Source organism: Furipterus horrens, unplaced genomic scaffold (genome assembly GCF_987537825.1).
Source record: "Furipterus horrens unplaced genomic scaffold, mFurHor1.1.pri manual_scaffold_5, whole genome shotgun sequence".
Classification (NCBI taxonomy): domain Eukaryota; kingdom Metazoa; phylum Chordata; class Mammalia; order Chiroptera; family Furipteridae; genus Furipterus; species Furipterus horrens.
This window is the reverse complement of record NW_028327175.1, coordinates 156,691,400-156,709,164: the sequence shown is the minus strand read 5'-3', so window position 1 is coordinate 156,709,164 and position 17,765 is coordinate 156,691,400. Positions and strand designations below refer to the sequence as shown.

The following is a 17,765-nucleotide window of genomic DNA, read 5'->3' as shown; positions in this document are numbered from 1 at the left end:
TTTCCTAACTTGGGGAAGGAAATAGACTTACAGGTCCAGGAAGCACAGAGAGTTCCAAAAAAAACTAGACCCAGGGAGAACGACATGAAGACACATTATAATCAAAATGTCAAAAATTAAGGATAAAGAGAGAATCTTAAAAGCAGCAAGAGAGAGCAGAAGTACATACAAAGGGGTCCCAATAAGACTATCAGCTGATTTCTCAAAAGAAACTCTGCAGGCAAGAAGAGACTGGCAAGAAATATTCAAAGTAATGAAAAGCAAAAACCTACAACCATGATTACCCTATCCAGCGAAGCTGTCATTCAGAATGAAGGGCAGAGAAAGCGATTCCAGGACAAAGTAAAACTGAAGGAGTTCATCAGATCCAAACCACTGTTATATGAAATATTAAAGGGACTTGTTTAGGAGAAAGAGGATCAAAACTATGAACATTAAGATGAAAACTGTATCACAACAACCAACAACAGAAGCTAGGGAACTGAAACAAGGGCAAACAAACTAGGCAACAAGAGTGGGAAAAGAATTATAGGTATGGGAAACATTCTGGGGGGAAGTCAGTAGGGAGGGGGAATGGGGAAAAGGGAGGGAGATGGTACAGGAATTAAGAAGCATAGTACAAGGGAGTGGAGTAGACAGGAAGATGTCAAGAAGAACTATATGCACAACCAATGGGCATGGACTAGGGAAGGGCAGCACCTGGAGCAAGGGGGTGGGGTGTCACTCGGTGGAGGGGAACAAAGGGAAAAGAAATTGGGACAACTGTAACAGCATAATCAATAAAGAATATTTAAAAATAAAATTATGAATGTTAGATATTAAAAAAAGTTTTTTCTTTGTGTCTAAGATTTTCCTCCAGATATAAATTTTTAAATGCAAAAAGGTATCTGTCACAATCTACACAATACACAATTATGTACACACTGCCATTTAGACAAACATTTATCACTACCCATCTACATATATACATATATATGGAAATGAAAAGTATCTGAAAACCATTGAAAAATTATAATAGATGATACTGGATATATACAATAGAGTAAGAGGGATGAAAAACTGATGAAGCTATGTTTTTATAGGCATTGAAATATTTTATAGTAAGACATTGAAAAAAATTAGAAATAACAGAAAAGTATATGTATGGTATGATCTCATTCTTGTAACATAATTTGTAGAATAATCACATCACATATATATGTAGTATTCAAGGATAAAGCCATTGGAATATTACTTTCAAAGTCTTTATTGTAAAAAGAGTATTTTATAAATACACAAGTACTATGTATGAAAGTACTGGGATAAAAAAAGAAATCATAGTACTGTTTATGGTTTATGCATAATTTTATACACCCATAATGTCCAAATAAATGTAAGAAAAAAATAACTACTACTAGTTTTACTAACAAGAGAAAACTATGATTATAAATTCGTTCCATTTTCCCAGTCTCTTAGAAGTTACACTAATAGAAAGTATATACACTTTTACTGAATATTTAATAAAGCATGTGCTTTAAATCCTAGTGTAAGAGATTTCTGTCTTCTATTGTTTGATGGAGGCTAGTGATTCTCATCTCAAACTGGTGAAATATCCCTTTACTTTCAAATAATAAATAGCACTACTTCCTGATCTAATTAATCCAATGTGCTGAAGTTCAGATACAAACTAATAAGCAAATGGGATCTATGATAGTGATAAAATCACAATTTAGTGACCAGTTTTTCAGTCTGGTTCTAACTGGTAGAGTAGAACTTCATCATTTCAGTTATATTGCTAAATTATTATTGATAAGAATGACTGAAAGTAAAATAGAAGTTAAAGGACAGAGAAGTGTCCCAGGTTTCAGGAGCTCCACAATCTGCCCAGCACGCTGGGATCAGCAGAAGCCAGTGTCTGCTGACCCTTGCCAAAACATCAGTGGAAGGCAGGGCATCTCAACCACTGTACTATTTACCCTTTGGGTCAGAAAACGTTTTGTTGTGGGGAGTTGTCCTGTGCACTCTAAGATGTTCAGCAGTATCTCTGACCTCCACCCCATTGATGTGGTAGCATATGCACTCCAGCTGCGACAACCAAAAACATTCCAAGGGATTGCCAAATGACAGGGAGGTGGGAATTAGAGGGTAAGGGAATGGTAAGACCAACCACAGCATCAGCCATTCTTTCTTTGGGAAGTTTGTGCTTTTCCATTGAGCCCTTCCTAATTATTATCTTTTTAAATAGCTCTTCTTTTAAAAATAAAATAATAGTGATAATGGATGGTAAGTTGCTTTGTGATAAATCCCACCCCTGCCACCTTTTTGTTTTTTTCTTTGTTTTGAATGTGTATGCATATGTATGTATATGTATGTGTGTGTTATGGCCCTGCTTGGTAAAATAGAGTAATTTGCAACATATGTGTCATATGCTTTTCCCTACTTCCTCTTTTTCTTTAATTTTACATTTTGTGCAAACCCACACTTCAGTACCTTTGCAAAAACATTCTGTTTCATCTTTTACTTTGAAACCGTTTCTAATTACTATGGATTGTCTGTAAACTGTATCAAGGCTGCTGTAGCTGAAATGATATGTATCTTTCTGGGAGGTTCTTCCATACACCCTGGAATTTTACCTTTGAAAGCTTAATTTATTGAGACCTTAATTTTATTATCTTTTTGTGCTTATCCATAGACACAGCTTCATCTATGTCCTGTCTCAGTGCTAAGTTAGACTCATGTGTCAGATGCTGCCTCTTGAGCAGCATTATCTCATTTCTAGTCCCCGAATGGAATTTTACTTGGAAAAGCCTTTTCTGCTGTTAAGTGCCTCTCTAACCCAGATGTTTGCCTCTCCAAATTCACATTCAGAAGACAAGAAGAATTATGTTTTGTTTATTTAATTTCATTGTGTGTTCTGACCATATGGATTTAGATTAGACACATTCAGTGTATCATTAGTGCTGCTGATGTAGGGTAGGCGTTGCTATTAACCCTGTGTTTTCATTATCACAGCGGTAAAGGTATTTTACCAGTTTTGAATCTCAGGCAGTAATTGAACCAGATTTTTGTTTAAATACTCATGTAAAATAATTTTTTTGGAACTGCATTTAAAAAAGGAATTGAATTACCTGCATTGCACACAAAGGGAAGAGTCCTTTATTTGGGATCTGACAATTGTAATACAGAAAGATGTAGGTATATCTGATATTTGTTTAGGGAATTATGAATAGTATAAGCAGTGAAATGATAAGTATAAATATATAAAAATAAACTAGTGTTTTTTAACACTTAAACTTCGATTCTTTGGGAACTGTTTGAATTTTCAAAATAACATATTGGCATTATGAATCTCTGGAAATACTCTCCCATATTCTCTTTCTTTTTATTTTTTATTGGTCATAAACAATTCAACAAGAAAATGCAAATAATCTTATGTTATAAATAAGAAACCACATTATTTAAAATACTACACTATTATTACAGAGACAAACTCTAATTTGCTCCAGGTGTACTTGAATTGTGTTTTGACAATTAATATTGTCTAAGGGATTGAATGACAGCTTATTAAATTATACCAACAGACACCAATTCTCACTTTCATACATGGAAAATTCATGTTGAGGCTAAACTGATGCCCAAAGGAGAGCGCAAGTTAATGAGAGGTTCACCTTGGTCCTTCCTCCATCACATGACCTTTCTTCCTGTCTACTGGCCTCTTCCTCATTCATTCTCCCCAGTGATTTATTTCTCATTCACAAAATCATTGTGTGAGCAATACTGAATAAAATTACAAGCTTAAAGTTTTGAAATGAATATTTTATTTTGTCTTGTTAGGCAAAATTTTTAACTCATTTTATTTGGGGGTTGTGTTCTTTTGAAATATTATAGGGTGCAATCTTCAAAAGTGGAACTGTGTGAAGGATTCTTTTGGAAGTTATCTTCATTTTTCACATATTGCCTCACTTTGTAAATTCTCATAAACATCACCAGGAAGGCTTCATCACTTCTGCTGTAAGAATTCTTGATGATTCTTGTTTTGTCAGAAGAGTCCAGAAAATTTTGGCTTCTGGGACCAATTCATAATTAGTGTCCCAGTATTCTGTCCCATGAGATTCTAAAGAAGTTTGGTTGGATTGCTGCATATTATCTTAAATATGTAAATACACAAATGAATATTAAGAAGATAGAGATAATAGATACACACAAGTGAAATGTGCCTTTGAAGCTTGCATTTTATGAATTGGTACAAGCATTTTATTTTTATTTTTATAAATATTTTATTAATTTTAGAGAGAAGGAAATGAAGGGAGGAAGAGAGGGAGAGAAACATCAATGTGTGAGAGATGTTGACCAGTTATCTCTCACATACCCACAACTGGGGACCTGGCCTGAAACCCAGTCATGTGCCCTGGCTGGGAATCAAACCCATGACCCTTGGGTTCACAAGTCAGCCCTCAATCCACTGAGCCATACCAGCCAGGGAAAAACACTTGATTATTAATTATAGGATCCCATCTCTGGGAAAGCAGTTTGTACATTACTTGGAGATTTATTAAATTAATATTTCACTTAAAGAGACTTAGAGGGAATAGAAATATGTTCTGTGCATGCAAATAAAACTAATTCAACTCATCAAGATGTTTTTTTCCTAAAAATAATCTCTTTTTATTAATTCCAAAATTATATTATTATGTATAATTATATTATCGAGAAAACGTTTTATTGAGGAGACATCTACTTAATAAGTATGCCTACATTTTTATACATAATCTAGAATTCTAGAAATCAAATTTAGTTTCTGGTAAATTTCAAAGCTTTGCAGACTGCAAGAGGATTTAAAACTAATGACACTTCAATGGAAGGTGTATTCTTGTGGGAATAGTGTAGTATTGCAGTGTCTTATGTAACATTTGAATTGGGCACACTTTTAGAGCCTGTAAGGCTACATTTTGTAAGTACATTTAGTCTTTTCTGAAGATTCACTACCATACCTAATATCAAGCCATTGTAGAAGTGAGTGCTCAGGGAGCTGGAATAGAAAAATCTTTTTCTCTGGGACTTGTCATGTGCTGTTATATTTGGGACACAATAATGTCCAGTGAGATGCCTGGGTGGTTAGTACTAGATACTAAAATAATTTTTCACAATAAAGAGGGTGAAAAATAACTAGAATGGAGTAATGAGCCAGATTTTACATGCCCCCTTATTAAGACCATATTATTCTGCAAATGACTGCCATTTAACCTTTAACATTTTGTTTCATGTTGTTAGATAATTTGATCTCATGTTAGTTGTCTGTAGGTAGTTAAAAGTTATTTTATTTGTCCACACAAACAAGATGCTAGGAAGGAAGTATGTAGAGGCCCTCTGGCCCTCAAGTGAAACCAAGCATGTAGTGGCCCTGTTAATCAGGAGAACATATCCAAAGGGGAGGTAAGTCTAGGGAGGAGTAGCACAGGTTACTTTGTCCAGTTGCCTTACTCTTGTGGAGTTCCTTTTAGCAAGAACAACCTGGACATCATTAATGTGGAATTGAAATGGGGGGGAACTCCCCTAGAAACGGGGATGGGTGGGTTGAACTGCACACTGGAGACTTTATCCCCTTGCTAAAGATGGCAGCAAGAACAGGGGCAAAAGCAGACATGGCTGACCCTGGCCCTCATTGGTTAGAAGGCTGGACACCCTCCCGCCAGTGGCTTTCGGTGTGGATGGGATTCTGGGAGAAGACTTTTAAAACAGAGCACGGAAGAGTTAAAAGGTGGTTGGTTCTCCTCCTTCCCCCAAGTGGGGTGTGTCAATGGTAGCCAGGATGCACTTGTGAGCAGAGGCCTGGTGGCCCATACTCTGAAAGATGCCTGAAGCTGGACAGAGACTGATGACCAGCTAAGCCACCTACATTTGTGATACTTTTGGGCAGGAAAAGAGGTTCCTAGTGCAACCTTGTTCTGAGCTGGAAGAGGGTAACAGGGTTGTTCTTGTGTTATTTTCAGTTCTTAAGCCTATGTAGTAGTTGTAATGAGAAATATTTATTAGTTGCTTTTGATGTCATACTCTGACTTTTGCTTTCCCCTTACTTTTGTTATACAGATATTTTAGGCAGAAACTTGACATTAAATAAAAGATTCCTTTCTTTTCAACTGAACTCTGTCTTTGGAGATTAGCCCAGTAAGGGGTGAGCAGTAGGACTACTGGTTGGGTTTGGTGACAATATAAAAACCCACTTAAACAACCTAAATCTAAAGTTCCTTGTCATTATTCCAGCTTTAAGATATGGCAAAGACTTCTTTAAGAAAGGATTTTGTTATTCAAAAGTAGGTAGACTTTTATAGCTTCTTAGTTTTTAAATGAACATTCATATTCACTTTGGTGTATATCTATAATCTTAAGATAATGATTTCTTGTTTATTTTTACCTTCACTCCTTTTTACTTCCCCGATAAAAAGATATCTAGCAGGGAGAAAAAGATAGATACTTTAATAGTTTCAGAGTTTCTTTTAGGAATAAGACACTATCTTCAGGAAAATAAGTTGCACATTGATGGAAGATGAGGCTCTGATGGGTGAAGACATATTAGACAATACTTAAAAAGTTTGCTTAAAATAAGACTACAGTGTTTTATTGTAGGAGAACACATATGAGAGAGAGGGCAAAGTAAGAAGGTGGGACTAAAAGAAGGGGACCACTAAGAAATAAAATGTGTGATTGCTAATGCATGTTTGCAAGTGGGATATATAGTTTTCATTTTGAATTATTTTTCGAATTCTTGAAAAGTTGCAATTGTATTACAAAGAATTTCCATAAACCCTTCACTCAGTTTCTCCTAATGTTGATATCTTGCAAGACTAAGGTCTATTTGTCAAAATTGAGAAATATTTTTTTATGTCTGGTGCCCATTTTTTATTATTTTTCATTTTTAAGTTCTATGAATTTCTTATATATTTGGATATCAACTTCTTATTGGAGATATTATATATGAACATATCCACCCATTCAAAGTGTTGCCTTTTTGTTTTGTTGAAGGTTTCCTTTTCTGTGCAGAAGCTTTTTAGTTGATGTAGTCTCATTTTTATTATTTTCTGTTTTTTGTTTCCTTTGTCCAAGGGGATATACCCAGAAGATATTACTCAGACTGATGTCAGATAGTTTACTTCATATGTTTTCTTCTAGGAGTTCTTGCTTTCAGGTTTTACATTTAAGTTTTTAACTTATTTTGAGGTTTTTTAAAAATTTATATATATATATAGTGTAAGAGTTTCTTTTTTTTTTTTTTTTTTTGGCATGTATCCAGTTTTCACAAAACGACTTATTGACGAGACTATGTTCATTGCAGCATTATTTATAATAGCCAAGATATGGAAGCAACCTAGGTGCCCATCAATAGATAAATGACTAAAGATGTGGTATATGAATACAATAAAATATTACACAGCAATAAAAAAGAATGAAATCTCGCCCTTTGCAACAATGTGGGTGGATCTAGAGGGTATTATGTTAAATTAAGTTAGTCAGGCAGAGAAAAACAAATGCCATAAGGTTTTACTTATGTGTAGACTCTAAAACCAAACCAAATTAAACTGAACCCAAACAAAATCAGACCAAATGAAAATGGGCTCATAGAGACCAAAGAGATGGTTACCAGAAGGGAATGGGTGGGGATATGGTTGAAAAGAGGAAGGGAAATATAGTCAATAATATTATGGTAAGTTTCACAGTGACAGATAATTAAGTGATCTCATTGTAAGGTATAAAAATGTTTAATCACTATGTTGTACAAGGGGGGACACACAGAAAATGGAATTGTCTTCTGGAGGGTGGATCCCTTGTGTACAGGCTTTCTCTGCTAGGTGAGCCTTCTAGAAACCCATCTGTATCAATGTACCAGCTGGTGTTGTTGTGAGAGGCTGTGTTTGACTTCAGTGAATTTTTCTGAAGAATTGTCCAATACTTTTGTGCATTTCACAATGAGTGATGTACCAGTGCAGTTGCCCACACTGCACTGAGTGTACAGCAGTTTTTGACCAAAAGTGGCATGACTTCCATGCCTCACCCTTCCTATTCACCTGATCTTGCCCCCAGTGACTTTTTTTGTTTACCTAGATGAAAATAACTCTCAAAGGGAAACATTTTGCTGATATGGAAAGAGCTGAAACAAACAACAACAACAAAAAAAAAAACAGCAGAAACACTAAAAGGCATCGAAATCAATGGGTTCAAAAACTGTTTTGAACAGTGGAAAATACATCATGATAGGTATAGTACATCAAATGGAGAGTACTTTGAATGTGACTGAAGTTTAAACATGTAAGAATAAGTACACAATTTTTTATAAGTAAATTCTGGGTTTTGGGGGGTCCTTCCTTGTATACCTGAAACTAACATAATAAGATTGATTGTATACCAACTATACTTTAAAATTTAATTTTTGATATGTTTTATTGACTATGCTGTTACAGTTGTCCCAATTTATTTTTCCTTTGGTCCCCTACACCCAGCACCCCCCCTCCCTCCAGCAATCGCTGTCTTGGTACATGTCCATGGGTCATGTATAAAGCTCTTCTCAACATCTCCCTGTCCATTCTGCACCCTCCTACTATGCTTAATCCCTACCCCATTTCCCTTCCTCTCCCCACTTTCACCTCCCAGCTTACTCCCCCACCCTCTTCCTCCCCATACCTATGATTCTGTTCCCAGTCTGGTTGCTTAGTTTGCCTTTGTTTCCATTCCCTAGCTTCTGTTGTTGATAGTTGTGATACTGTTTTCATTTTAAAGTTCATAGCTTTGGTCTTCTTTTTCTTAAATAAGTCCCTTTAACATTTTATATAATAATGGCTTGGTGATGATGAACTCCTTCAGCTTTGCCTTGTCTGGAAAGCACTTTCTCTGCCCTTTTATTCTAAATGATAGCTTTGCTGGATAGACTAGTCTTGGTTCTGGGTCCTTGTGTTTCATCACTGTGAATATTTCCTGCCAGTCCCTTCTTGCCTGCAAAGTTTCTTTTGATAAATCAGCTGATAGTCTTATAGGTACCCCTTTGTAGGTAATTCTCCTCTTCTTTCTTGCTGCTTTTAAGACTCTCTCTTTATCCTTAACCTTTGGCATTCTGATTATGATGTGTCTTGGTGTGCTCTTCCCTGGGTCTAGTTTGTTTGGGACTCTCTGTGCTTCCTGGACCCATATGTATATTTCCTTTGCCATATTAGGGAAGTTCTCCTTCATTATTTTTTCATATAATTTTTCAATTTCTTTCTCTCCCTCTACGCCTCTGGCAACCCTATGATTCAGATGTTGACATGTTTAAAGCTATCCCAGAGGTTTCTAAGCCTCTCCTCATTTTGTTCAATTCTCATTTCCTCTTTCTGCAGTGGTTGACTGTTTATTTCTCCCTTATGTTCCAGGTTGTTAATTTGAACCCTGGTTTCCTTTCTTTCACCACTTGTTTCATGTGGATTTTCCTTCATTTCACCCAGGATACTCTTCATTCTTTCCCTGTCCTATTTAATATTTTTCTGTCAAGTCTGTGAGCATCTTTATCACCAATGCCTTAAACTGTGCATCTGTTAGATTTGCTATCTCCTTGTCTGTTAGGTGCCTTATCTGCTTGTTGCTTAGTTGTGTCACTGGGACCTTGATCTGCCCCACTTCTATGCCATACTTCTCTGTCTCCTCATCTTGACAGTTTTCTGTGTTTGCCTCTGTGATTTGGGTAGGGCTGTCACACCTTTTATACTATAGGGGTGGATCCTTAGGTATCCATTAGTGCTGGTGACTTGTTTTACCATGTTTTTGCCCTGTATGTGGGGGAGGAATCTGAGAGGGAACAGTGCTGGTTGCTGCCGCTTTTCCAGGCACTTCTCCTATTTCCTGTATTAAGCAAACCGCCTCCTTTTCAAGATTGATAACTTCTTCCTCTGCCCCAACCGCAACTGACTTTCACAGTCAGAAGCAATGCAGATCTATTTTCCCCAGTGCTAGAACCACAAGCTACCCAGTCTGGTCTGGCGCTGGAATCCATATGGTTTAGGGCTGGGATTGCTTCTCAGATTTAAGTTATATAACTGTTTTTCGCCATGGCTCCAGTCTCTGTACTGGTAGCTGTACAGCCAGCTGCATCTGCCAGTCATGTGCCCACCAAACACAAGCTCCACTCCCATAGCCACTGCTCAGCTCCTCTTTCTCTCTATCCCATCTCTGCCCCTCCTACTTTTCTGGCTGATTTTTTCTTCTTTATTTCTTCCCTGTAGTTTCAATTTTCTGAATTTTCTGTTTTTTTGTTTGTTGGTTTGTTTTGTTTTATTGTTTTTTTTTTTGAAGTGGCTGTAAATTCCTTCTTAGTTGTGAGGAGATGCAGCATGTGTATTTATGCCTCTGTCTTGGCTGGAAGTCTCCTAATTAAAAAAAAAAAAAGAAAGAAAAGAAACCCTAAGAAATGAACATCGGCATTATACTACTAACTAAACTATAGACTTCATCAATGTTTCCACTAACATTCTTTTTTACTTCAGGATTAAAGCCAGGATTCAACATTGTATTTAGTTGTGACATTTTCTAGTCTACTGCAGACTAAAACAGTTACCTTCTCTTGTCTTTAATGACCTTGATATTTTTGAAGAGTACAGATTAGGTGTTTTTTAAAATAGTCCTTGAAAGCAGGAATGGTGCCATAATACTCCACTATCAGTAGCAAATCAGTAAATGCTGGTGATGATGCTGCAGTTGATCATTGTCAGTATTATGACCTGACATAATTGTACTATGCTGTAATATAGTGTGGTAGAATGGAGGTGTCCTGACATGCACAGAGAAGCTTATCCAGAAATTGAAAGGTCTCCAATTATCTGAGCTTTTTCTCTCCTCTTTGATAGAATTTATTTTCCTTGCTATGGGTCAGACTAGCACACCTTCCCTCTACTTCCAGTTTACTACAAACTGGGGCATGGAATTCAGGTAACCAAACTTACTTAAGTTGTATGCAAAATAATATTTAATACAGTCTGAGTCAAATCCTAAAGAAGTCTTCTGAATAAAAAATGAATTGGCTTTTAAAGCTTGCTTGAGCTTCTCCTAGCCTTTGTAGTATTTATTTATTGTGTTTTTTTCTGTTATGTGTAGCTAGTTAAAAAACATGAAGATTTCTATCTTGCCAGTCTTGGCAGCACCGAAAGACAAAAATCTTTTAGTAATCCGGAATGACGATCTAAATAAACACAATAGAATTAATTTTAAATTAGTCTAAAACTTTGCAACATCAAGTTTAAAAGGTATATATACACATATATATGACTATTTAGATCAAAATACACATATAAGCTTATTAAAATAAGTTATCTTTGAGATAATCTATTTAAAAAGACAATTGATAATAAACCCACCTGTTTTGGTGAGAAAAGAACCAGAGGAAATATTTTAAAGAATTGATGTTTACCATGTAGCTAAAATATATATATTGCAAAAAATATATACCATGCTACAGTTACATCTTTAAAGAATTGGGATATTCCTGTCAGGTTTTTTTTTTTTTTTTTTTTTGTATATTTTATTGGTTATGTTGTTACAGTAGTCCTAATTCCTTTCCCTTTTGCTCTCCTCTGCCCAGTGCCCTTCTTCTCTTCAGCAATCACAGCCCCCTTAGTTCATGTCCATGAGTCATGCATATAAGTTCTTTGGCTTCACCCTTTCCTATATTATTCTTAACTTCCCCCCTGTCTATTTGTACCAACCGATTATGCTTCTTAGTTCCAGCACCATTTCCCCATTTCTCCCTCTTCCTCCTTCCAGCTGATAGCCCTCCCAATGATCCCCATACCTATAATTCTGTTCCTATTATGGTTTGCTTAGTTGGATTTTGTTTTTAATTTTTAGATTCAGTTGTTGATAGTTATGAGTCTGTCATCATTTTAGTGTTTATAGTTTTGATCTCCTTTTTCTTAAATAAGTCCCTTTAACATTTTGTATAATAATGGTTTGGTGATTATGTACTCCTTTAGCTTTACTTTGTCTGGGAAGCACTTTATCTGCCCTTACATTCTAAATGATAGCTTTGCTGGGTAGAGTAATCTTGGTTGTAGGTCCTTGCTCTTCATCACATTGAATACTGCTTGCCAGTCCCTTCTTGCCTGCAAAGTTTCTTTCGATAAGTCAGCTGATAGTCTTATAGGCACCCCTTTGTAGGTAACTCTCTGCTTTTCTCTTGCTACTTTTAGATTCCCTCTTTATCTTGAACCTTTGGAATTTTAATTATGATGTGTCTTGGCATGGTCCTCTTTGGGTTTAACTTGTTTGGGACTCTGTGTTTCCTGGACGTGCATGTCTGTTTCCTTCAACAAATTTGGGAACCTTTCCTTCATTATTTTTTCACATAAGCTTTCAATTTGTTGCTCTTCCTTTTATCCTTCTGACACCCCTATGTTTCAAATGTTGACATGTTTAAAGTTGTCCCAGAGGTTTCCAAGCCTCTCCTCATTTTTTTTCGATTCTTGTTTCCTCATTCTGTACTAGTTGACTTATTTTTCTTCCTTATGTCCCAAATCATTTATTTGAACCCAGGTTTCCTTCTCTCCATCATTGATTTTTTTGTGGATTTTCTTTCATTTCATTTATCATAGCCTTCACTTCTTCCCTATGTGTTTGCTGTACTTAAGCATATCTATCGAGCCTATGAGCATCCTTACCACCAGTGTTTTGAAATCTACATCTGTTAGGTTGGCTACTCCTTGTCTGTGAGGTTGGCTATTTCCTCATCGCTTAGTTCTCCCACTGGAACCTTGATCCATTCCCTCTTTTGAACAACACTTCTCTTTTTTTCTCATCTTGACAGGCTCCTGTGTTTGTTTGCCTTTGTGTCTTAGGAAGAGCTGCTGCATCTGTTACATTCTAAGGGGCAGAGACTTAGATACTGTATTCTTTATTACAAGGCGACCCATTTCACCACCTTGTGGTGCTGTGGGTTGGGGAGGGGTCCAAGAGAGAACAATGCTGCTTTCTCAGCACTTGCCCCTTTTCCAGGAACTTCTCCCACTTCCGTATGGGACTGGCCTCCCTCTAGATGTTGCCCTGGCCCTGGTTCCCAGAGTGGGTTGGTCTGTGGACATTCTAGGACCATGGAGACCCTTTAAATAAGCAGACTTTGCTGAGAGACCAGCAGTTTCTTCCTCTTCCCCAACCCCACTGGTTTGAACAGTCAGAAGCAATGTGGCTTTATTTTCCCCAGCACTGGAACCGTGAGCTGTGTGGTCTGGTCTGGTGCTGGGAGCACTCCCCAGGTGTCCCTCTCTACTTTTTAAAATGCGTGACTGTGCTTTCTGCTGGCCTGCCGCTGCCACCGCTGCTGCCACCACCATACCGTGTCCTCTCTGCCCTGACTCCTCCCCTCCTACCTGTCTGGATGAGTATTTCTTCTTTATATCTTTGTTTGTTGAACTTCCATGAAACTTGATTTTCTGGAACTCATGGCTGTCTCTAGTTTTGAGGTAGTGGTAAACTTCTTAGTTGTGGAGGGAGATGCAGTGTGTTTGTCTCAGTCTGCATCTTGGCCAGAAGTCTCCTGTCAGTTTTTTGATATGTCCTTGCACCAGTATCATTTTGGAGGCTCCATGCAGAACACCACTTTTAAGTTGAGAACCTTTTTAGAGAAATACGTATGCTACTACTACATTTATTTAAATTTCAATCATTACAATAGACTATAAGACCTTAAATAATTTTTTTTTCTCAGTCTATAGTCATACTTCTCTATTAAGTAAGGATTACTTTTACAGGTCATGAATCTCACTTACTCTTTTGCTTTCTCTGGTCAAATTTTCATGTGCCAAGGGGAGGCTGAATCATTATTGGTCAGGGATGTTACAAATGAAATGAAATTTTGGGATAAGACCATAAATTGTGTGGCCTCTAAAATCTTTGATGCCTTCACAAAACAACAAAGAAATTATTTGTTTTTCTTGTTTTTCTTTTGTAAAAAATAAATGTTCAGAAAAAATTTAATACCAGTACAAAGTATATCCATATTCCATGGCCTATATATATATATAGCAGTTTTAACATACTGCCAGGGCCATATTTGCTTTTTTTTCTGAACCACTTCAAAGTAATTTGCAACATCATAACATATTATGCCTAAATATTTCAACAAGAATCTCTAAAAATAGTGGACAGTCTCTTATATAACCACAATTTTGTCATCCCACAGAAGAAATTTAACAATCGCTTTCTAATTTTGCCTAATAACCAGTCTATATTCAAAATTTCCAGTTATCTCTGAAAGCATTTAGTCTTTATTTTCCCCCTAGAACCAGGATACATACTTAGTTCACAAATATATGACTCTCTTTTTCAAGACTTAGATTAACCATATTGCTACAATTTTGAAATGAAACCATAAACAAGGAGGTATGCTGTAAAAGAAAGAACAAAATTAGACAGGTCTCCTTCATATGTTGTCTGCAGGTTTCATTTTTATGGTTGTGAAAGGTGAATATTAATATCTGCCTCAGAATAGTATTATAATCAACTAAACCTAATGATTTAATAGCTAACTCTGTGTTCAGACCCAGCCCCTGAAGCCTATAAAGTTTCATAATAAAATTAAATAGTTTTATACCTGATAGGGATCTATGAATGTAATCCATGAGATTTTAAGTGTTATTTTTTTGACAAAAGAGGAAACTGAGTGCTTTTTAAAGCTAATATGTTTGTAAATTTGATTTAAAGGGCTATGCATAGAAGGGTAGAAATGTATATCACTCCTTAAAGCAAAGTCCAACTGCAACTTCTAAATATCATTTTTAAATAGTATGGAAAGTTGTTTTTAATGAATTCTCAGGAATTTATTTGAAATCACAATTTAGTATGCTTAAAATATCAGTGCACAAACCTTTTTGTGTGTGTGATGTTGTTCTCCAAATTGTAATTAAGTTGAATTCCTGCCAGCAGCACCTCAGATTTTCTAAACTCCAGCAAAATGTTCACTATTTATATTTTTGATGTATTAAAAACATTATTTCCCTAATGCCTCTAGGCTTATTAAAATACACAAAAATGCTACTATTAAATTCAGTTAGCGCTAGAGGAAAGAACAAGAATTCTTCTTTTAGAAATATTCATTCACTATGGACTCACCATGCATTTGATTTTGAATGTTGAGTTCTAACCACCCCCTGACATGAGTAATGCTAATTGATTAGGAATTTCCTAATATTACAAAATAGAAAAATTGGAATTCTGAGATTAATAAAACTCTCTGTATTCCATCCAGGTTTATGAATAAGAAAAGAGTTATATGATAGGAACACATGTGTTTGAGTATCAAATATGGCACTAATCACCTGAATAATATTTTTCCAGTAATTTCTCTTTCCTGGGACTCAGTTTCCATATCTGAAAAATAAGAAATTTGGATTCCAGAGTTTCTCAGAATTAAATGATTATAATGACTGTATAGTTCTATGTGGTTTATTGCTTATGAAATGTATCTACTCAAAATATTTTACTTTTTCTCTGCCTAAGCTCTAAGAGTTAGCTAGGTGAATTTTTAAAATTAAAGTTATTGGGTGACATTGGTTAATAAAATGATATAAATTTGAAGTGTACAATTCTATGACATATCATGCACATGTGGCATTTTGTGCCCACCGCCCCATATCAAATCTCCTTCTGTCATCATGCACTCAATCCCTTCTACCCTTCACAAAAAGTCAAGAACTATATGTTTTCACATGTAGGTGGATATAAAGCTTGATGAATATTTTTAACTGTCCTCTCCCACAGTATTTTGAAAAGTCTTGGAGGCTAGACTAAAAAACTTATGTACGTTAATCATAAGTATCATTTACTAATTCTCTAATATATCCTAGGCATCATTTTTTACCAACATAACTAATTGTCATAAAACCCCTAAAATTTTTTTATCTTTTAACATGTGACAATTTTGGAGTTTAGGATGGTTAAGTTACATGCTATTCAGCTAGTACTTGGCAGGACAGGAATTTGAATGAAATTTGTATGACAATGATTTTTGCATTTTTCCTGTTATACCATGTTTTTCTTTTCCTTTTATCTTTTTAAAAAAGTAATGAAAATAATTGAAAGTATGAAAGTAAAGAAAATGTAACCATATCAGCATTTTAAGTAGTAGTTATGAGCATAATTAAATAAAGAGGTTAAAGCTTAGAAATGTGCAAAATGTAGGTGACAAAGAAAATACAGAATAAATCCTATAAAATTTGGGCCCCACAAGCCTGTTCTCTTTCATCTCTTGACTACTTTTAACAACTATAAACAAACATTTGTTATGTATATGTCCCTATTTTCAGGGAACTTATAATATAAAAGAAGACCCCTAAAACACAAAAATAAACTAGTTAGATAGATACCACTATTATTCTGAAACGTGATATGCTTCCAAAAATCTTTCTTCTAGTAAATGAGATAAAATATTCAAGTTCACAAATAATTAGACTATGAGTGAGAACAGTATGAACATTTTGAGGGAAGAACTGATTACATGTTTTGAATTTTGTTACGTACCGCTGGAGAAGAAAGGTGATGTACCATATAAATTAGTCTTGGAAATATGATTAGGTTTGGACAAACAGATGGAAAAAGGAAAGATGTTGAACAAAATAATTAGTGAACAGTATCTCAAAATATTTACCTGCAACAGAAAGTAGCTTAGTTTAGTTCAAGAGTACAGTACATGAAAGGAAGATGAAATGACATTGAAAAACTGGTGGGGAAAATTCATGATGGTCCCTGTGACCTAGTAATTACACTCCAAGTTACATATTCAAGAAAAATGCACCCATTCATGGACCAAAAGTTCAAGAGTATTCATTATTCATTATTCAATATTTAATATTTATAGTAACCAAAAATGAAGTGCTTCCTCAAAGTTCATTAATAGAAAAACAGATTTATTTATGGTGTATATTTGCACAGTAGAAAACTATGTGTGTAGAACAATGAAAATAAGACGGCTATCACTCTGCAACAGTATAGGTGCATATCAAATGTATACATGTTGAACATTACCAGACACAAGAGTGCATATACTATTACTCCATTTTTATAAGATTTGAAAACAAGAAAAACTACAGTTTTAGAAATCAATATAGTGATTGTTCTTGGGAGACAGTGACTACAATAGGACACAGGAAACCTCTGGGATGTTGGTCATCTTTGGTTTTTAAATTTGGGTGCTAGATATATGGATTGGCTCAGTTTTTTAAAATGTTTTAGGTGTACATTTGTGATTTTGTCATTTGGTCAATTTTCTATATGAATTTTCCACTTTAATTGAACAAATTTAATAATGCTATTTAAGGAGTTGATATTCTTTATTTTGGTATAAAGATGTGGAAGAGTATGTTTTAGCTGAAAAATTGCACAATTCTACGAATTCAGAAAGATTGAATCAAGTGGTAAGCAAGATGGATTGACAATAAGGAGAAAATTAAGATACTGACTTATATAGCAGTAATAGGAATACAAAGAAAAAGATAGGTGTGATAAAAGTTTGAGAGATAAAATGGACAAACTTTGTACTTAACAGAATGGGATAGATAAAGACTTTTTAGAAATGAGATTTGAAGACTGAGTAGCATGCAGTATATTTGAGAAACATAAAAATCTAGAGGATAAAGAATTTGGCCAATGTTGCTGAACTATGTCCATCAGGTCAAATGTGTCTGCCATTGTTTTTATACAGCCTATGAGCTAAGAATATTTAGAGTAGATATTTTTGACATTTGAAAATTATATTAAATTTGAGTTTTAGCATCCATATAATGTTT

At 35.4% G+C, this 17,765-nt stretch overlaps 1 protein-coding gene across 1 annotated transcript in view; it reads left to right on the top strand.

Moving 5' to 3' along the window:
• Positions 1-17,765, top strand: part of CTNNA3 (catenin alpha 3) — a 1,620,658-nt gene that overhangs the window by 1,484,723 nt on the left and 118,170 nt on the right. The window lies entirely within an intron of this gene.